General features: G+C 42.2%; 1 long non-coding RNA gene across 1 annotated transcript; it reads right to left on the reverse strand.

Annotated features, from left to right (window-relative positions):
* Window positions 1-14,245: 14,245 nt before the first annotated feature.
* LOC139436053 (uncharacterized) lies at window positions 14,246-19,837 on the reverse strand. Its single transcript, XR_011645262.1, has 4 exons — window positions 19,785-19,837; window positions 18,308-18,438; window positions 17,181-17,336; window positions 14,246-16,157 (listed from the first exon to the last, which is right to left on the reverse strand). It is a non-coding gene; the product is annotated as an uncharacterized lncRNA (long non-coding RNA).
* Window positions 19,838-22,645: the final 2,808 nt, after the last annotated feature.

The following is a 22,645-nucleotide window of genomic DNA, read 5'->3' on the forward strand; positions in this document are numbered from 1 at the left end:
AATCATTCCAATGTAAACTATAGGACAGTAAACCAGACATATCGTTTTAAACTGGAGAGATACAAAAATATGCATAAATAAAATAGTAAAATAAGATATGAATGAACAACAAACATAAAATACGTTACATGTACAGTGTATTTGTTATTGGATATGGGTTACTGGTTATGTTCACATACTTATTTAATTATTAAAGTGTAAACCAATCTTTTTCATATGGGTGTTTAGAGTTGTACCCCCTAGATCTAGTCTCTAGTCATTCTGCTTAAAGTGCACCAGATTGAAGCATTTTGCTTTAAAATGTTCAAACCTTTCTTCCCGGTATGCCTGAGAAGGCAGATATGCTTGTTTTTCTCAACAAGAACTGTTTTTAAAAGTTGGACTGTTGCACTGTTGCAGCTTCAGTGGTTCTCAGGTTACAGTTACATAGCAGTGAACATAAACAGACTGATTAATGTGAATATTACTGTAAACTAACCTGTGTAAAAGTTTCTCGAATAAATGTAATTTTTTTGGTGGAAGAAGCATGTATCATTTTTTTACCCTGCCCCTCAAAGAATCGGAATTGAGAACCGTTAAGAACCGGAATCGAAATGTAGAATCTGAATCTGAATCAGAATCGTGGAAATTCAAACGATACCCAACCCTAGTCCTATTGACATATTTTGGATGTTCAATAGCACAAGACTTTCACTGTTATCTGTCCATACGCCTAATTAAGAGAACGCAGTACTGTAACGACAGCTTTTCCCCCTATGTTCTGTCCGTAAACGGCTTTGCATTTAACAACTGCCAATTCAATTCAAACAGATTAGTTTCCTTTGTCAAATATCTTTCTACTGGTATATGATGAAAAGGAAACTCTGGAAAAGATAATTTCTGTAAGGATGTAATGTTGTGAATACATAGGCACACTTTTTCGAAAATGCTTCTATTTAAACTTATTTTTTGTTCATAATAAAAACCTGAAAAACCAGTAGCTGAAGATACAATATTTAAAAATTGTTCCTGTTAATGTAGTAGATATATATGATGTAGTCTCTATAGGTCAGTTATATATAGGGATGGGTATCATTTGAAATTGATCGATTCCGGTTCTGCTTATCGATTCCCCGTTTAAAATGTAAGAGAAAGAGGTCAAACGTTTAGATAATAAAAATATCTTTATTCTTTTAAGCTTTAACTGACATTTTTACAAATAAAAAAAAATGCATCCAATACAAATGTATTGCACAATAGCTGTGCTTTATTTTAACCGAGCTATGCCTGTGGCAAGCTATTAGCAGACTTTACACTGCGCCTTGTCTTTTTCTTTCTTAGTGTAGTGGAGCCTCGCTTTAGAGCGTTTACCGCGACCCATCTTTGGTGTTATGAAGTGACTGAGCTCGTGAACTGTCTACGGGAGGGCGGGGGAGCCTCGCTGCAGGGGCGGGGCAACTGTGTCTCTGTCGCTGATGCCGTTTAAAAAAATTAAGGGTGGTGCCGGTGTTGTGTCACATTATGCCTCTACGTCATGAAATGCCCCCCTTGTCACAGGAACGCGCATTTCTAAATGACACGATTACACCTCTAAATGACACGTTTACACCATAGGTTTACACCTTAAAACGATGTTTAAAACGAAAAGTAGACGTTCAGGGTTTTTATTAATGGTACTTTTCAGACTGCGAGTTGTTTAGTGGTAGCTCATAGTCTTGATTCTTCTGGTTTAACTTCTGGTGTCAAAATTCATTCGTCACTTCCTTTTCAGTTTTTGTTTTTTTTAATCTTTTTTTTTATCATTGTTACGTCCTGTCTGTATACACGTGCTTTAAAATGTATTGTTTAATTTTACATAGTTGTCATCTAATAATCAAAATATATGTTTACAAATGTTACATAGCCTTTGTCAGCATATTATTATATACGCTATGTGTACAAAATAAAAGTGTGACATTCATGAAACTTGCTCCATTTATTGGTACCAGTCCTAGAACCATACCCTGAAAAATGCTTGAGGGTGGGATTCATAGAAACCTCTTTTGGGGGGGGGGGATTTTATGACAGGCCAAACAATAGTTGTATTGGTTGAAATGACAGTGGACAGTTAATGATGGTCCCTTCGGGGCATTGTGTGCATCCAGGGCACGAGTCGGGGCATTGTGTGCATCCAGGGCACGAGTCGGGGCATTGTGTGCATCCAGGGCACGAGTACGGTTGGTCCACTGGAGGCCTTTGTACACATTGGTGGTGGTACCACCGCTGACAAATGTCACAGCAAATCTGAGAAAACAATAAATACTTGTTATGTAAGGTATGCATTATGGGATTTGTTTATGATAATAGAATATCTCTAATGTATTTCCCACTAACATTCTAACCATTCCTTCAATTATCGAAATCTTTCAAAAACATAAATGTTGTGTTTTGAGAAAGAAAGAAATGTTCAACACAAATGTATGGGAAAACAAACAAAACATTAATCCTTTCTCAGTTAATGCTGAAGATGCCAAATATAGTAGCAATTACCAACGCAAATGTTATGTTGATAAAGTCTGGAAACATATTTCTGCTAATTTTCTTTATTTGTATGTGCAATAGGAGATGACCCAATGTTCTTCATCCTGCTCCTCCATCCCGCAGCAACAGCAACGCCTGCTTAGATCATCTGTTGAGACACAACGTGATCAATATCTTCAGATAAACCACATTGCAGATTTGGGGTCAAGGTGACCCATTCCAATTGTTGACTAAAAGGTCAATTATATAAGGACACATTTGTTGTGGTCTTTTATTACTTTGTAGATGTTCTAAATGATTAAATGCTCCTTCTTTCTCTCTCCTTACCCTCTGGAGAACGGGAACCTGCACAATGGCATTACAACACATCCAAACACTTCTTTCGCACTGTACGCATCAATGTAAGTACATCTTTGATCAAGATGTATAAAAGCAAGTCAAGATATTCAGTCTAATTGCTACTGAATTTGAGTGTGAGAGTAATGTTTGGCTAAATGCATTTCACACTCACTTTTAAGGCCAGGACACCACAGGACGTGCTGTCTTGTTGGCGATTATGGGGGAGGGTGCTGCATGTCCACCTTGACACCGTGCAGCCTTTCATCCTCATAAAGGCTCTACAGTATGTAGATAGTATATGTGATGCAGCACATCATTGTCAAAAAACTCATACAACACCGGAACTAGTACACTGTATCACATGTACCTTGTAGACTGTAGCTGTAGGAGCAGACACAGTGGTGGTGGCTGAAAGCCCACCTCCGCTCCGCGCCGTCCGTTAGATGAGCCTGGTCACATTTAATAAAAGGAGTTCAAAACACCGGCATACAAGTTATAACAATAATCTGATTTTAATGGTAAAAAACACAATACGAAATACAGAGTGCCCTGTAACAGAGCACTCCGGGCTCCCCGCTCCACTGCCGTGCGATACAGGTATCGGGACCAGCCAGTCAGCAACAGGGGGCATCGTGCATGAATAAACAACAGCATGGACATATTTGGGGCGGAGAGTCACTTCCTATCTTGCACCTGACTCCACTCCTTTACTTTCCCAGGGAAGGTTTCACACAAACTATTCCTTTCCAGACAATCAAACATTGTACACAGATATATTGGTGCTTGAGATTATATTGGCCCCAGGAAGAACCTTGAAAAGAATGTGTGTGTGTGTGTGTGTGTGTGTGTGTGTGTGTGTGTGTGTGTGTGTGTGTGTGTGTGTGTGCAGCAGGTGTTACAGTGTGTGTGTGTGTGTGTGTGTGTGTGTGTGTGTGTGTGTGTGTGTGTGTGTGTGTGTGTGTGTGTGTGTGTGTGTGTGTGTGTGTGTGTGTGTGTGTGTGTGTGTGTGTGTGTGTGTGTGTGTGTGTGTGTGTGTGTGTGTGTTGGTATCTGGGTCAGTGAGTGTAAGTGAGAAGGTTTATATATATAGGATTGCTTTAAAACAGTCCCAAATAATACATGTTCACTTCAATACAGTTCAAGATAATACCTGTTTACTTTAATACAGTTTAGAACAATATCTGTTTGCTTTAAGGCACACCCTCATGTTGCCTTTCCCTTCTCCAAGTGGATCCAAGAAGAGGGTTTTCTTCTCATGGGGGTACATTACCTTTTATTATTCACATGGAAACACAACATGCATTAGGCAGGAACCAGACATTAGGCAGGTACGATGTAGTATTGTTTAGATGTTGACAGCATGTATGTGTGGCCCGGTTATCTTGCCAATCACTAATCATATATGGTGTATACAGCACTATAGATACAGACTGGAGCTTAACATATGCTCCTATTCTCACCACCAACATCCAGCGATGGTTCTCGTTCACCATTCCCACGATGACTGTGTGTGCCATTGGATCAACCTGAGAGTCGTTGCAAAAGTATTACATTCCTGTTGAAAAATGCACATTTGCAACATTTACAAATGCAAAGTCATTCCAATCATGTACATACCCGGATTCTTCCAAATGTGTTTCCAGATGGCGTAGCTGTCAATAACAGCTGCTGGACCGTCATTGCGCGGTTAATGTTCTTACAATGAGAGTAAGGTAGGCGTTGATCACCTTTGAGAACAATGATCACAATGTATTAAAAAGAGGCATGTTTACTATCAACTACATTGTTGTGACGTCACTGCATTTCCTTTTATCATTTAAGTCAATAAAACTGTAATACAATGTTTTGTGACTTTCAATAAAACAAATATTGCCCATTAGGGAACGGAATTATATAAAATATAAAAATATAAATTAGAATGTGACAAAGCAATACCTCACTCTCCAGCTGCTTGTTTGGACCAGTGTTTGTGATGTCCCAAAAAAAAAGTTTCTATGGCCCTATTTTTGAAAGGAGGACGTGTACGTCCTTCCCAGCCCACGCCTCCTGCACATCTGAAACACATACATTAATGCACCAACCATGATATAGTTAAAGAATTAGTTCATGTTTACATAATTACTATTCAAATGTAACACTCAATATCAAAACACCTACATGTCAGTTAGAGAGACAGTATGCATTGGAGCAGATGAGGCTGGCGCTGATGCTCCGTTAACATGATGTGTTGACTCAACCTGACTCAGTCAAGTCATCTTGCTGCTTTGACTGAGTTCAGTTGTGTCAAGTTGATTCAACATGTATTGTCAAGTCTATTACACTTCAATACATTAGTTGATACAACTTGTAGTCTGTTGACTCAACTTCATGTGGCAAGTTATTTGGACAACATATTAGGTAAGATAACTTAAGAAGATGTTGGTGTTATGGAAATCTAGGGCCCAACACAGCGCTGGAGAGTACAAGTCAAATGATCAAAACAAATAAATGGTGAATCAAGCAAAGCTGTCTTTTGGTTATTTATTTGAAGCTTCAAATACACGACATAATAATATATTGTCACAGGTCGCACAGAGTATGGAAAGTCTGCCCGAGAGTGCGCAGAACAATGGGAAAGCAAAGGTTATATAGAACCCCAGTGGGAACGTGAGAAATCTGGATTCACACAGTCACATATTGTTATGAGACACCCAGTGGCCTTGAGTAGATAGCATAACGGTTCTCAGAGCAGGGAAGTTCGTGTGTGTCTGTGTGAGTCTCTTAGTAGCCAAAGCATCTCTTTGGCCTTGAAGGAGAGGAAGAAGAGATATATAATAATGGTAAGAATATATCAGGAAATAAGAAGCATTTGGTTTAAACATATGAAAGATATAATAAGGATAATAATAAGGATGATAATAATAAAAATTTCCACTACATTCTCCCCTTTTGATCATACTTGATCAATAGAAAAAACAAATGATAGGATAGACTGATATAACACATCAATGAATACACTCCATCGCTGGTTTAAGTAAACACATCACAAATATATCATAGAAAACTGGCTGTTTTTGTGGAGGACAGACTCCAATATAATGTAAGCATAAGAGAGGAGATACACACATGATTATATTGATAAATCGGAATCAGACTCTTCTGATTCTAGCTGATCTATCTCACTGTGGCGCAAAGGATTGTCTTGTAATGGAATAGTAGTATACTGAACGAAAGCTGAGGATACCATGCTGGAAACGCACTTCTTCAGTATTGGGATAATCAAACAGGTACAACTGATTAATAGGCCAAAAATGATCGCCAGGGGTGTAACTATACTAGCCAGCCATGCTTTCCACCCGCCTGATGTAAGCCAGGCCCACCAGTCCCAGCCACCTGCGTTAGATATGTCATCAGCTTTCATGTCAGCTAACAGGTTGTTAAGATGCAGCACGGTGTCAGTGATGTTCTTGGTGGCGTCGGGAACGTAAGTGCAACAGGAGTCACCGATCACATGACACAGGCCACCCTTTGAGGCGAACAAAAGGTCAAGAGCGAATTGGTGCTGCATGAGCATGTTCCTAGAGGCTATTATGAATGGGGTCAATGCCTGGAAGCCTTGCGTCGTTTCGTAATTGAGGTTCTCTAGCCGAACGTGTAAGGTATCTATTTTATGGGCATTGTTTACTGTACCCCACCATGGGAACAGGCCACCCATGAATTTAGCTCCAGCGGACGTCAGATCTCTTTTTACCTTGTGGTGGTCGGGGTGTTGGAACTCTGGGTAATGATGTGTCGTGTGCATTAAGGACGTGAGTACAGTGACTGCTGGATTCAAATCCACTAGAGTGCATGTCCCTATCCAAAGGGGAGCCAGAACTTGATAGAGCTTGTTGCCGCACAACCAAACGTAATCTTGTGGCGCGCTAAACCCAGCATCACTGGGCCACGCCAGTTGGAGGGAAATATGTTTAACATCAGGGAATGCTACGTTAGAAAGGATTCTTTCAGGGGCACCGGATATGTGACAATACGAGATTTTGTAAGCACCGTCACCGCATGTGTTCCGTAGGATGCGAGTACAACCAGTAGTAGTGCCTAGGAAAAAATAATGTGGTGTAAGAGACGTTTTGTGGTAAACTCTCTGGATGCATAGGCTGTGTTTCATCCCTCTCAAATGACTGGGTGCACATGGCTGACGGGTTGGTACTTTGCGTATGTGGTGTCAAGCGTGGATGCACGCAAAGAGGAGTTAGACCGATTGCTGCATGGTGGGGGAAGCTGCCTAGCATAACACCACTCGGTTACGCTGTCTTCACCCTTGATGGGCCTTGTCAGAGCCATAAACGCACAGAGGTGTTCAACCTGGGTCAGAAAGCGCGGACGAACTGGCACAGACATTGATGAGTCCTGGGGGAAAAGAGTGCATGCATAACATGACCCATTTTGTCCTGCTGCCTGCAAGAATGATCTCAGAGTGTGCCACCAGACGTTACCGGTGATCCCATTACTGGTCTGACCCACATCAATGCTGCTATGGTCGCCTATGTATAGATTAAATGTAGATGTACCTATGGATGTCAACAGTGGCGTCAAAGGTTGCTTACGTTTTTCCGGGTCTGAGTTTTGGGCGCGATGTCTATGTAAAATGTGCCACACGGGTCGGCGCCGGATACATACATACAGACAACAAAATAAAATAAATGTTGTTCGCCCTGCTTTCCCCATGAACCTCTTAGATACCTCGATTTTGGCTGACATGCTGTGTGCTGACCCTGGATACATAAAATATAGGACTAGTCCTAACACAACTATCATGGCAAGTATGCAGAGGAACCATTCTATGATTGTCCAGGCTCTCCAGTAGCATTCACATTGCTCACGGTTGCGTTGTCGTCTCTCCAGGCGAGCCCTCATCACGAGGGGGAAATGTTCCATGGGGTGTGTGAGTGTATTCTCTCGGTCGATTTCATGACACGGACCGTCAGACTTCACACACTGATAACACAAACGAGGAACCAGAGAGCATATGAAACCGCTCAGCTGGCACTCGCTCGTGACACTCGCTCGTGACACCTTGTGTGTAGTGTGTTTTGGTGTATGTAGTGCAAGTGTGGTGCTGGTGGTGACTAGGACACGTCACTTGCTGTCATCTCTGTTGGTGACTTGGACATGTCACTTGTTGTCATCTGTTGGTGACTTGGACACGTCACTTGTTGTCATCTGTTGGTGACTTGGACACGTCACTTGCTGTCATCTCTGTTGGTGACTTGGACATGTCACTTGTTGTCATCTGTTGGTGACTTGGACACGTCACTTGTTGTCATCTCTGTTGGTGACTTGGACATGTCACTTGCTGTCATCTCTGTTGGTGACTTGGACATGTCACTTGTTGTCATCTGTTGGTGACTTGGACACGTCACTTGTTGTCATCTGTTGGTGACTTGGACATGTCACTTGTTGTCATCTGTTGGTGACTTGGACACGTCACTTGTTGTCATCTGTTGGTGACTCGGACACGTCACTTGTTGTCATCTGTTGGTGACTTGGACATGTCACTTGTTGTCATCTGTTGGTGACTCGGACACGTCACTTGTTGTCATCTGTTGGTGACTTGGACATGTCACTTGTTGTCATCTGTTGGTGACTTGGACATGTCACTTGTTGTCATCTGTTGGTGACTTGGACATGTCACTTGTTGTCATCTGTTTCTATCGTTTCTCCTTTCCTGTGACCACGACCTTGCAGTGGCTGGCGTGGACCCATGTAGCTCTCTCGGCGACCTTGACCGCTGTCTGGGTGACGAGAAGCACCTGGTAGGGACCTTGCCAACGATTGGATTTCCAGCTCTTTCTCCGGAAATCCTTGACCAGCACGAAGTCGCCCGGTTGAAGGCGGTGAAGCGGACCAGTGGCAGTCGCTAAAGTGGATGATAGGTTAACACAATATGACAACATAGCATCCTCACACAAAGTTGTGGAGGGAAGAGGACATCCTGGAGCCTTGAGTCCAATCTGTGGAGGAGCCCCAAAAAGGATTTCAAATGGGCTGAGTTGACTCCGTGTTCTTTTCCGCATCCTCATGTACATCAGCACAATGGGCAGAGCTTGTATCCATGACAGACCTGTGTCTGCACAGCATTTTGTTAGTTTGTAATTTTTCATAATGCAGATTAGCATGCTTCACAGTGCTTTTGAGCTGTTACTGTGAACCCCCTTGTGAACCACTCCTGATTTATAGACTCTAACATCCCCCCTTTTGACACATGATCCCACCCATGTGTCAACTTAGCGAAATGAGGGAAAAAATGTCTGGGAAGACATGGATTGGAATTTGGGCCAACCCAAAAACAGCCCCAGCAGCCTTCCATTGAGCCTTCTCAACTGGCGTAGCTAGCTGCTGCATGGAAGTCAGTGATGACATTTTGTCAGTGAAGGAGGAGACAGGGATTTTAACAAATGAGTGTGCGTGAGGTGCGAGAGGAATCAGGGCAGCTGCCTTTGCGGCTGAGTCAGCAGACGCATTTCCTAGGGAAACTGGGTCTGTACTGCTTGCGTGTGCGGCACATTTACAGACTGCAACCTCAGATGGGAGCAGAATGGCGTCTAGTAAGCCTGCAACCAGTACATGGTTAAGTACTGGTTTGCCATCAGATTTAAGAAATTGTCTACACTTCCAAATAGCCCCAAAATCGTGTACTACCCCGAAAGCATATCGTGAGTCAGTGTAAATAGTCACGGTTTTGCCTTCTGCAAACGTGCAGGCTTCAGTTAGTGCGATGAGCTCTGCTGCCTGTGCTGAGAGGTGACATGGAAGCGGTCCAGAACGGAGTACAGCAGAATCTGAAACAACAGAAAAAAACAAAAAAAAACACAACAAAAAAAAACAAACAAATAAATTAGTGCCCCCTTGGTCGCGAGAGGCAGACCCATCAACATACAAAATGAGGTCAGCGTTGGTCAGAGGAACGTCTTTTAAGTCCAAACAATAAAAACCTGTCTGTCTTTTAAGTCCGGTCTAGGTGTGCACACCATGGAAAGTACGTCAACCGTCTTCAGGCAATGTTCAAACTAAATGAAGTCTCTCCTTTTGAAACATCATGTGTTGAAATAAACACCTGCAGTTCAAAAAAAAAAAAAAAATGAATTGCCTAATATTTTTGTTGTGGAATCAATTAATTTCTTTCTTTAAAGGCAAAAACATGAAAAAGCTAAGAGAAAAACACTATTGAATACAATATTATTTGGAGCAACTTAATCTATAAATAGTTGTCAACTTAAAAACATGTGTTCATGTTCAACATGTGGTAATTAAGTACATACAATTTAAGATTATATTTAAATAATACGGTTAAACAAGTTGGAACTTTGGAGTAATCAACTTAAAAACTTGTGTTTATGCTACCAATTATTAAGTGAGTGGTAATTGAAAACACCTCTGACTGCAGAGGAAAAGCCTTCTCCCCTTTCTCAAATAACTTTGTTGCTTTAACAACATTTCAATAGAAGTTGTCTTAACTCAATAACCATCGATGCAACCTATTGCCTTGATTTTCTTTGTTAAGCCAAGGCATTTGTTGTTAGAGTGTACGTAGACTGGGCCTCCCATATAACCTGGCTGAGCCGATATAAAAACCAATCAGCAAATAACTTTTCAATAGAAGTTGATTACTATTTTTGAGGTCCTTTTAGGTTGGAAGTGAACATAAGTCATAGGTACATGGTGTACTTTTCCTTCACTACATGTATGTAATACCTTTAGTTACTTCACAGATGTGGATGAATGATGTGAAATATAACCAAGTGTTGAATCAGACTTTAGTTCCACCTGGAGTAAATCCACAAGCTACCCTGCAGAATACAAAGCCATTCAAACTAGCTGCACCTTCACCAGCTTTGAGAACACTTTCATGATCAATCATTATAAAACATATCATATATATTATTCTGAAATGGACCAATCTGCACAACGACTACTTTTACTGTCTTTACTTTCACTATATTCTGATAATACTTTTCTACTTTTACTTGAGGAACATTTTGAATGCAGGACTGTTACTGTAACACTCTGGTACTTCTACTTTTACTCAAGTACAATATCTGAGTACTTATTCCACTTCTGGTAGTGTATTAGTCTGAATTGTAGCTACAAAATCACACAGAGCTGCATAAAAATAGAATAATATGTACACGTGTGTACAATGATTTGTAGGTAATTTTGACTACTCAAGACACCTCACTTATACATCTTCAAAGTATTGGTTTTCAGAATATTAAACTTGTTTCGGCAAATTCAGATGATAAATACAACTTTGAAGCTTGTAACGGCATAATTACAAGCAGAGAACGGACTAATGTAACATCACAGCAAGCATAACAACAGCCGTGTGTTATGAACACATACGCAAGAATGACATCATCTGTTGCTTAGTGACTTTTTTAACATTTAGTCTTAACACAAACGTGTGAATGTGTAAGGTTTACCATTATATTCAAATGTGAACAAAAATTGACTGTCTTTGTGTACCGGAACACTGAAAAATGCATTTGAGACATCTATGGCAGTAAATATGTTGCAGAGGCTGGAACTTTTGGAGTAATCAGATAAGAATTCCGGACGAGCGTGCATGCACAGCTGCATTTACATCGTAAATCCTGGACAAATCTCCACTCGTCAGGAGGTTTGTCTCTGATCTTTTTGACAGGAAACACTGGAATCGTTACACGGAATAATGACCCCTTGTTTAAGCAGAGAGGTAAACACTGGCCATCAACAGCTTCACGTTTCAATGGGTACGGTACGTGAACGTGGACATTAACCCTACGTCATATCTGTGAGCTGCCCAGAGTGAGTATGGCACATCTGAAAGCGCGGCAGGAAGCTCAGAGATATGAGAATTACCTTATCCTCAACCAACAGCAATGTGCGCAGAACGGCTACGTTCGTGCACATTTTCCTTTGATACACGTCACGTGACATAGAGTACATGACATATTCTGTGTGTGTAGGTGTCTAATCAGTGACTGACTCCCAATCTTTAACGATTGGACCCAAATCCCTCCATCTATCAGTGGGGCCCCCTGGCTAGTGAAATGTGTGGACCGCCCCTGGGATTTGACACAGCTGGTTGTGTCTTGTGTGTGTGTGAGTCTACAGAGATAGTGCTACCCAGCGAATTCCAATACATTTTTAAATATGAGCTCATCATTCACACATTCTAACAGTAAAACTCTCATCATAGCATTTACACGGATCTTTCAACCACGTTAGCAGTACAATGCAAAATGAGAAGTTTCCACACAGCAGGTGGAAAACCACGTTGATCAGTCAAACGCAACAACTCCTGAAAATCAGGATATGTCAGCAGCCCATTGATACACATTCACCAGTTCTTTATCATCAAATGACACTTTTTTGAACCATCGTAGGAGATGGCTGTCGGACTTTAAGACCCTCATTTGTGGAAAAATGAGGTCCAAGCCGAACCGGATAATCAGATCTCTGCCCAGTAAATGTGTTGGGCAGGCAGATGATAAAATAACTGTTTTTTACTGATGTGGGAATGGATGACTGTTACCACCGTTATTTTTACTCTGAAGTGGTACAGAAACTTCTCCTTTTCATAAACCCAGCACATGAATAAATCTATCACTAAATTTGCATTCAGGCAAATCTGCCCTTTTTTACCACAGAATGTGTAGCCCCAGAATCAACCGAAAATGTGTGGGACATTTCTTAACGCAAACATTCACTGTCATATTTCAAATATGTACCCTTTTTAACCACAGACATGTCCTCTAATTCTTCTAATTTCTCAATAGCATGTATGATGCGTGTGTGTGTGTGTGTGTGTGTGTGTGTGTGTGTGTGTGTGTGTGTGTGTGTGTGTGTGTGTCACTTCCCTGGTTAGATGCTGCTTGGCATGGGGTCCGTCTCCCCCGACCGAATTCCTTCCTCCTCCACTCCCTCCCTCGACTGTTAGTTTGAAGAATTGTCTTTGTTGTGGTCCGATTTATCCGATCAAAAGTTATTTTTCTTCTTCTCGTGTGGGCATTCAGCGAACCGATGACCCGTCTGTCCGCAGTTAAAACAGCGATTGTAGTTATTGCTCCGGCCTCGGAAACCCCCTTGTCTGCCCTGGCCATCACTTTGGGTCCAGGCGGTTGTGCCAGCCTGGACCATGGTCAGCTGGCCGGGGAAAGCGGGGCATGTAGTTATTCCTTTTTGGAGGTGTTCTTTTCTGTAGAGTTCCGCTTTCTTCGCGTCTCTTTTCTTTTTCTCTCTCTTGTCATGGATCTTTTTCAGTCCTGCTTCTTCTTCTTCATTTTCTTTTCTCTGTCTCTCTTCGTCTCTGCCCCCTCTCTGTGTGTCTTGCTGCTGTGCAGCTGCTCCAGCGGCGGCTGGTATGTTGACCTCATGGTCCAGCAGCAGCAGCAGCCCCTCCAGGAGCCTCCACTGCAGGTAGCAGACGGGGGGAGGTGGAGGAGGGGATGGAAATCCCGAGTCGAGGAGAGGGTCCCGCACGCCTGAAACCAGAGGATAAAGGGAAGCATGTGATTTGTATTGTGGAGGTAACACAAAACACTTTTTCTCTTCCTTTGCACTTTTATCCTCAGCCTGTATCTTTTTTATTTCCGCGGCCAATTGCCTTCTTTCACGGCACTCTGCTTCATCCTCCCAGTATTTTAAACACTTTCTATGAGTGTCCAGTTTCTCTAAGTCTTTTACTTTAATTTTACTCTTCTTCTTCATTCCATCTTCACACTCTTGTAATTTATCCCTTAGGTTTTTGATTTTTAATTTACTCAAAGAACCTCCCTTAGGAAATCCGAACATTTCCGTCCATATATTTAATTTAGACAGACTTTCTTCACCATATTTTGCTCGCATGACATCAACTATCGGACCCTCAGGAGGCTGTACATACCCCCTCCCCTGCTTTGCCTCCATAGCAAAGTCTTTTAAAGTGTCACCAAAACACTCCGTGTCACCAAAACACTCCTTAAAGTGTCACCAAAACACTATTTTTCATCCGTCGATGCTAGATATGCCATATATCTCTGTTTTCGAGCAGTCCCTCTCCTGATGTCATGGAGTTTTAATTACGTTTAACTTTAAACAATTTAGACTTTGCACATCTCACCGAGTATTGAAAGCCCTTTGAGTTCGTTGGATCTCGTGAAGTCAATCGGTTCCACCCCTCGCGCTGGTCCCCTCGTCCCGTACGTTTTATGTCGGGGTAGAGGAGGATCCAAGATCCCGGAGCTAGCAGCCACCAGAGGTTTCCCCGATCAAACATACAGAGATCCTGCCGACAACGCCATTTGTTATGGAAATCTAGGGCCCAACACAGCGCTGGAGAGTACAAGTCAAATGATCAAAACAAATAAATGGTGAATCAAGCAAAGCTGTCTTTTGGTTATTTATTTGAAGCTTCAAATACACGACATAATAATATATTGTCACAGGTCGCACAGAGTATGGAAAGTCTGCCCGAGAGTGCGCAGAACAATGGGAAAGCAAAGGTTATATAGAACCCCAGTGGGAACGTGAGAAATCTGGATTCACACAGTCACATATTGTTATGAGACACCCAGTGGCCTTGAGTAGATAGCATAACGGTTCTCAGAGCAGGGAAGTTCGTGTGTGTCTGTGTGAGTCTCTTAGTAGCCAAAGCATCTCTTTGGCCTTGAAGGAGAGGAAGAAGAGATATATAATAATGGTAAGAATATATCAGGAAATAAGAAGCATTTGGTTTAAACATATGAAAGATATAATAAGGATAATAATAAGGATGATAATAATAAAAATGTCCACTACATTGGTTACACTTATTTGATTGAGTTCTTAAAAATGTGTTAATCAAGTTGGCTCAACATGTACAACTGTGTTTATGCAACTTCTAGTACCAAGTGAACTTACCAGCACACGCAAACTAATGGCTACAAAGTTATACTATACATCAACATGAGAACTAGCTTAGTCTAAACTATATTAACACATGAACAAAGACATTTCAATCAGGACTGTTATTACAATATCAATACCTGAAGAACTCCAACCCACACACTCATTAACTGTTCAGTGTTGCTTTTTAATTCAAATAAGTGTCAATGGATGTCAACACATCATAAAGACCTTCCTTGGGACATGCAGACCAAACAAAACACACCCTCCAACACACCATTGTTTTTGCTCTGGGCTGCTCAAAAGCTGAAATGACACTATCCCAGATACCACTGTGATTGAGTGACTTGTTGAGTCCATTCTGAGGAGCAAGTGTTCAGGGTTGCTGCAGTATAATGCAGAGAAAATGTTTCTCTCTTAACTTAACTGTCAGTCAGAACATTAAAACATTCTAACAGTACTGACATATCCACTCTGTGCATGGTTGCTGTACAACATAAAAGACACACTAGTGTCTCTCAGACACTTCCTCAAAATAGAGCAATAGAACATGAAAACCAATAAACTGGTGTGACCCGCAGAGGGGCTATACATGTGTTTTCCTCTTGGAACAGTGGACAAATGACAACAAATGAAAATGCACCCTTTGGAACAGATGCAGAGACATCTTCCTAGGCCATCTCTCTGGCCGTTTCTCAATGTCGAGTATACCTGCTGCAGAGCCACTATTTCAAGTATACTACGTCATCGAGTGGCGCCGAAGGACTGTTTGAATGCCCAGCAGCATTCTGCGCCACTCTGACGTAGTATTCTTGAAATAGTGGCTCTGCAGCAGTTTTACTCCACATTGAGAAACAGCCAGAAACTGAGAAACTTAACTGTCAGTCAGAAAATTAAAACATTCAAACAGTACTGAAATATCCACTCTGTTCATGGTTGCTGTACAACATAAAATACACACTAGTGTCTCTCAGACACTTCCTCAAAATAGAGCAATAGAAAATGAAAATAAACTGGTGTGACCCACAGAGACCTAACCCATACATTTGTTTTCCTCTTAGAACAGTGGACAAATGACGTCTTTTGGGACGGATGCAGAGACATCTTCCTAGGCCATCTCTCTAACTGAGCAATATATTCTTTAGAGAGTGGACCCAGGGAGTGCACGAGTCCAACCCAATTCCCATGAACAGGCGCTTTATCACCTCAAAGGTGTATGTCAAGTCTTTTGGATAGTCAAGGTTCAACATGTACTGCAATCCCATCAGGTTCATAAAAGCATTGGGTACATCACCAAGGTGACGTATGACTATCCTTTTCTCGATCACGAGGGCGACATCGTTGTAGGAAGCTGGAAGAGGTTCCTTCACATCTTCAACGACTGAAAGGACTCCAATCACCATTCCCTTGATGACGTCCTCTTCAGGATCCGTTGGCTTCATGCAAAAATAAACAAAAAACAACAACGAAAGTGCTTTAGAGATGCTTTGCCATATATGAATACACAGACGACGCCTGAAACGACTAGTGTAACCCTGTTCATTGTGAAGACAGCCACGGTCAGATAGTAGGAGACAGAGGACAGCCACGGTCAGATAGCAGGAGACAGAGGACAGCCACGGTCAGATAGCAGGAGACAGAGGACAGCCACGGTCAGATAGCAGGAGACGGAGGACAGCCACGGTCAGATAGCAGGAGACAGAGGACAGCCACGGTCAGATAGCAGGAGACGGAGGACAGCCACGGTCAGATAGCAGGAGACGGAGGACAGCCACGGTCAGATAGCAGGAGACAGAGGACAGCCACGGTCAGATAGCAGGAGACAGAGGACAGCCACGGTCAGATAGCAGGAGACAGAGGACAGCCACGGTCAGATAGCAGGAGACAGAGGACAGCCACGGTCATAGCAGGAGACAGAGGACAGCCACGGTCAGATAGCAGGAGACAGAGGACAGCCACGGTCAGATAGCAGGAGACAGAGGACAGCCACGGTCAGATAGGAAAACATTCAGGATCTGGATCAGTGGAAACTGAACTAAAGAGAACATTTGAAACTTTAGCAGTCTGCGTGATCTGCCTGCAGGGAGGGGCGGGCCGGCCCTGCGAGTAAAGTAACGAGTAAACTAATTACTTTATGTAGAGAGTAACGAAGTAGTGTAATATATTACTTTTTTTTAGTAACGACCCCATCTCTGCCGCCTCACAGCTAACTTAATAGATTCCTTCATATTCCGTGTGTGGCATGCCTTCTCTGACCCTTGCCTGCCTCACTATCCCTTAAGCCTTTGTACCACCATGTTGTTTATTAAATCATTGAACTGCATCAGGCGCCTGCTTTTGGGTCCTTTCCCTGTATCCCGTCGTAACAATTACATTGAGTTTACACGAGAACACATGAATGAATGTGGAAAGGCAGCTCTATTGCCTCAAAGTACTTTAAAGTAAAGAACTGTACTTACATCCTTGTCGAGGCTCTCCATTAAGGATGTCATTTCTTTGATCCCCTCAAAGCGCTTTGACCTGAACAACTGAAGGAGTTTCTGTAGGTCGCTGTCAGGACCCTCATAGAGCCAATTGAGGTCCATCGACATCAGCCTGGTGAATTCCTTGACGATCTATATGAAGAAGTGACATTACATCATTTTAGTCCAATGTTTTCACATTTCACAAGCTGCCCAGATGTAATATTTGGTATTGCACAAGCATATATATTTCAAACCATATACAAATGTTGAACATGCAATACATGAAATAGAAGAACATTATTACGATTTAACAGCTCTGTCAAGACTTTCAGAATTGGAATATAAACAAATGTACGTCTGGAAGATGCATCTGAAACATATGCAATCGGCTCAATCACTTTAAAATTATCGTTGTAAAAAGTTTCTCTTTTGTATTCAGAGCCAAACGGTCCGCCCTTTGACAGGAAACTTAGGGGGTTTGCTTTTGTAACTATCTCTGTTATAGCAGTGGTGACTGCACTAGTTACTGCACAATTGTGGTTGATCAGTACACTTCCAATTATTTTTGGTGTGCACTCTTCCACAGCTGAGCTAATACTATATAGCTCGTTTATAATTTCCTGAGTTGTTGTCTTAGACACATGCAACATCGTTTGCATACGCAGTAAGAAAGATGCAACTTTGTACAAATCATGCAAGTCTTGATCCTCTATGTAATCATATGTTGTTAAATGGTCCGAATTTGTCTCATCAAATCCTGTACTTTCAGAGTTTGAAGTGACTTGAGTACAGGTTTGATACAAGTTTGTACGGAAATCATCAACAGTACAGGGGTGATGTTTCTTGCTCTTATGTGCACGAAAAGTACTGTATACGCTGGACTGAAAACTACAGTCTTTGAAAGGACATTTCACAGTTTCATTATTGTATATGTGTATTTGTAGATGTGAAAACTACTGTGTATCACTACAAGTCTCTGAGAAATAGCACAGTTCACAATTTAACCTTGAGGTCACCTGCGTTTGACTAGGGTCTCTAGTTAAATGTTTTTTCAGAGATGATTCGGTCCCGAAGGAGCACACACGGTCTGCATAGACACAGGGAAGAGGACAGTTCCTTGCCTGATGACAGTGCTTCAGTTTGTAATGGACAATTAGTGTGCATTGACTCGGGAGGAGTAATGACAACACTTGCAGGACCACCTCATTGAAGGGGAATTGCTCCAAACTGCACAGCCTCCACTGAAGTTATCCTGTACAGAAAAAAGAAAGAAAAACATGTTATATTACTGAGTTATCAGCACACAACACAGTAAAATAAGTCCAAATACTCCTCTCTAAAATGTTTTTCAATCCAGATTTTAATGTATCCAGACATGTAAACACTGTTATTACAAAGTGGAAATAAATACATTGAACAGATGTTAAAAATGGATTGCTGTAAATGATAAATGTCTGGTAGACAATCAAGTTTATCAAATCAATTGTCAATGTATCACTATTTTTCACATCACATGCATTTTCATCACCTCCATTCTTTATTTGTGTTACATCCACCCTTGAGGACACTTAAATGATAAATGACAATTTTATGTAATGAATGATGAAGTGTAAGATGGGGGAAATTATGTAACATTGCTCTGTTTATCACATTACAACTGTTTTAATCAAATCGTCTTTAGATTAATCTAATCACTTTTCCAATTCACATCCGTTAGACCCCTCTATTTTTCAATTCACATGCATTTTCATCACCTCCATTTTTGACAATTTTTTTTTTCTGGCTGGAGATCGTGTCAGAATCAATATAGATCTTTTTTATTTTAAAGTAAATTCAGATTGAACATAGTAAAAGAAAAAATGCAAATTAGTTTCCGTCTAAAAAAACATTACTTATAGTGAAAACCACCCTTGAATAATGGGATAGTAGACAAAAACCTTTAGGAATCCAAACTATAACATATAATAAGTACCCTGTATCAAGATTGATGCAAAACAAGTGAAATTTGACCTTTTTAAAGAGGTTTAGAAAAAGTAGGTCCAGGCGGACTCACCTCTGGGTTCATTTGGGTGATTTGCGGTATGAGTGTGGTAAAAATGGTTATTATAGTCAAGTTTCTCCCCGTTAAGTGGGTGTGACACATTAATAGGTTATTAAATGTTAACAAGCCCTGGAACGGTGTCTGTTACAAGATGCTGTGTCAGCTCGCGTGTGCGGGGGCAATCGAGCTAGAAACAAAAGTGCTAAATTGGCATCACTGCACGTGTGTGTGCTTGCGCTTTCGACTTTTTACTCGTAAAAAATACTTTTACTCGTGAAAAGTACATTATCCGTACCGGATACTCATTTCAGCCGAGTTTTAGGCTCAACCCTCCTTCGCTATACACTATATACTCGCTATTTCACTCGGGCAGCTCTTAATTTCCAACCCAGTGCTAGCTAGCTAACATGCTAACGTTTTTCCTAAAACTAAATAAACGTTAAATATGAAATATGCATCAAAAGGTGTGGCGACAGTCAGTCTGAGACAGAGACTAACGTTAGAGGATGAATTCGCATTGTCTGCTGATGAACTAGATTACATTTGAATGTACTTACTTGATAACTCCAGTCCGGGCTCTGAGCGAGGAAGAAGAGGCAGCCAACTCGGATTTCAAATTCATTTCAGTTTTGGGACCCTGCGTGTGACGTCATATTGTGGGCGCATGCGTGTTACATACAATGCCGAGGCTGACTCATGTTATCAATTTAATGCAACCGATTATTCTGAGTTTACAGATATTTTTCAAGTTGAAGTTTTTGTAACTCGTCTTAATGAGTTGTAATGGGCAGTGGGTTCACTCAGCATGATAACATTTGCCCATCTGACTAAAAACCAATATCCTTTTTAACAGTGTGGAGCAGCGGGTGAGGCTGATGGAGCAGCGGGTGGGACTGATGGAGCAGCGGGTGAGGCCGATGGAGCAGCGGGTGAGGCCGATGGAGCAGCGGGTGGGACCGATGGAGCAGCGGGTGAGGCCGATGGAGCGGCGGGTGGGACCGATGGAGCGGCGGGTGGGACCGATGGAGCGGCAGGTGGGACCGATGGAGCGGCAGGTGGGGCCGATGGAGCGGCAGGTGGGGCCGATGGAGCGGCAGGTGAGGCCGATGGAGCAGCAGGTGGGGCCGATGGAGCAGCAGGTGGGACTGATGGAGCAGCAGGTGGGACCGATGGAGCAGCAGGTGAGGCTGATGGAGCAGCAGGTGGGACTGATGGAGCAGCAGGTGGGACTGATGGAGCAGCAGGTGAGGCCGATGGAGCAGCAGGTGGGACTGATGGAGCAGCAGGTGGGGCCGATGGAGCAGCGGGTGGGACTGATGGAGCAGCGGGTGGGACTGATGGAGCAGCAGGTGAGGCCGATGGAGCAGCAGGTGGGGCTGATGGAGCAGCAGGTGGGGCCGATGGAGCAGCAGGTGGGACCGATGGAGCAGCAGGTGGGACTGATGGAGCAGCAGGTGAGGCCGATGGAGCAGCAGGTGGGACTGATGGAGCAGCAGGTGAGGCTGATGGAGACTTTATTTCATTCAACATGTATTATTAATTACTGTGTGTATGTAAATGTATTGGACAATTGCAGGACTAGCACTCACTCCATATTGGTTTTATTTCTGACTCGGATGATAAACCAGGCCTGTCATAAAATGCCCCCCCCCCCCCCCCAAAAAAGAGGTTTCTATTAATCCCACCCTCAAGCATTTTTCAGGTTCTAGGACTGGTACCAATAAATGGAGCAAGTTTCATGAATGTCAACACTTTTATTTTGTACGCATAGCGTCAGTGGCGAGCCGTCAGGGCCCTCTAGGCAACTTTTTGTTGTTACATTTTTCATTAGTTTTACCAAAATAACTTGATTTAATTGTATTTAAAATAATATTTCCAAAGAAATAAATCCTTCGAATCTGCCTGTTCAGTTTCTGTTGGAATGTGAAGGGTTAAATGCTGTCTCTGCGAGTTACTGTGAAGACGGGAGAGCTTGGTCCCTCTCGACATTCACAGAGGGCCAGCTATAGTAACTCAATGAGAGCGTAATATCAAATGACAGTACAATTGACCAATCATATCTTCCCTCTAAATGGGCGGGCTTTATTTTCGCGGACTTTATGACAAGTTCCGCCCGCTGTGAGGTCTATGCAAGTGGTGCAGTAACGCGTCCTAAAACCCGGAAGTAAGCTTCTCTCGGATTCCCTCGACAGAAAGCAACGGGATTTCTCCATAGGATTTTGGAAAATAGCTCGAAATAAGGTCTGTGGAAAACGAACCTGTTAGATAAATGCACGTTTTGTTCAGCCGGATAATCTCCACATGTCTACCCTACTTTTATTATTTTCTAATCATAAATCTAATCGATAGATTTATGATGGACAGATTTATGATTAGCATAAGTCCGTTCATGATGGCTCACTTCAGTGATAGTGATGACATCGTTGCGAAATTATTAACCGAGTCATTTTCAAGATTGAGTTACAATGATAAACTGGAGTGGCAAAGGATCAGCTGAATGACCCGCAAGTGCTTCATCCAAAAGGACAGGAGGATGGACTTTGTGTTTAAGTGATTGATCATCAAAGGTAGGCCTAAGTAATTTTCAATGCGGGCCGCTGTGCCAACTTAATTCATTAGTAATTGTCACTTGGCTGTGGGTGCCCTGTCATGATAGGTGTTTATATAAATGGTGTTGTTCTGTGTGGTAGAGGGTCGCTGTCATTGATGCGTTTTGCACCCCGGACCACTGTTTTGATATGCCGCTGAAGTATACGCTATGACGTAATATCTCTTATTTTCTTTCGAGGGGGGGGGTCAGAGGGCCTAGGTATAAAAGTCACGGCTCGCCACTGCATAGCGTATATAATAATATGCTGACAAAGACTATGTAACATTTGTAAACATATATTTTGATTATTAGATGACAACTATGTAAAATTAAACAATACCTTTTAAAGCACGTGTATACAGACAGGACGTAACAATAATGATAAAAAAAAGATTTAAAAAAACAAAAACTGAAAAGGAAGTGACGAATGAATTTCGACACCTCAAATACGGAGCGAAAAGTTAAACCAGAAGAATCAAGACTATGAGCTACCACTAAACAACTCACAGTCTGAAAATTACCATTAATAAAAACCCTGAACGTTTACTTTTCGTTTTAAACATCGTTTTAAGGTGTAAACCTATGGTGTAAACGTGTCATTTAGAGGTGTAAACGTGTCATTTGTGGCATAATGTGGCACAACACCGGCGTCAGCGTACCGAGCCGGCTGTCAACGGCCCGCTGACGACCGGCCGTTCTGTGATTCTCTGAACCCAGGGCTCGCTACAATACTGTACACAAACTATACAAAAACGCCCTTACGCTTTGGAGCTTGTTTATCCATCTGTAAGCAACTGCCAGCTAGGTCTCTCAGTCACTCACTCCTGA

Source organism: Pseudochaenichthys georgianus, chromosome 22 (genome assembly GCF_902827115.2).
Source record: "Pseudochaenichthys georgianus chromosome 22, fPseGeo1.2, whole genome shotgun sequence".
In the NCBI taxonomy this organism is placed as follows: Eukaryota; Metazoa; Chordata; class Actinopteri; order Perciformes; family Channichthyidae; genus Pseudochaenichthys; species Pseudochaenichthys georgianus.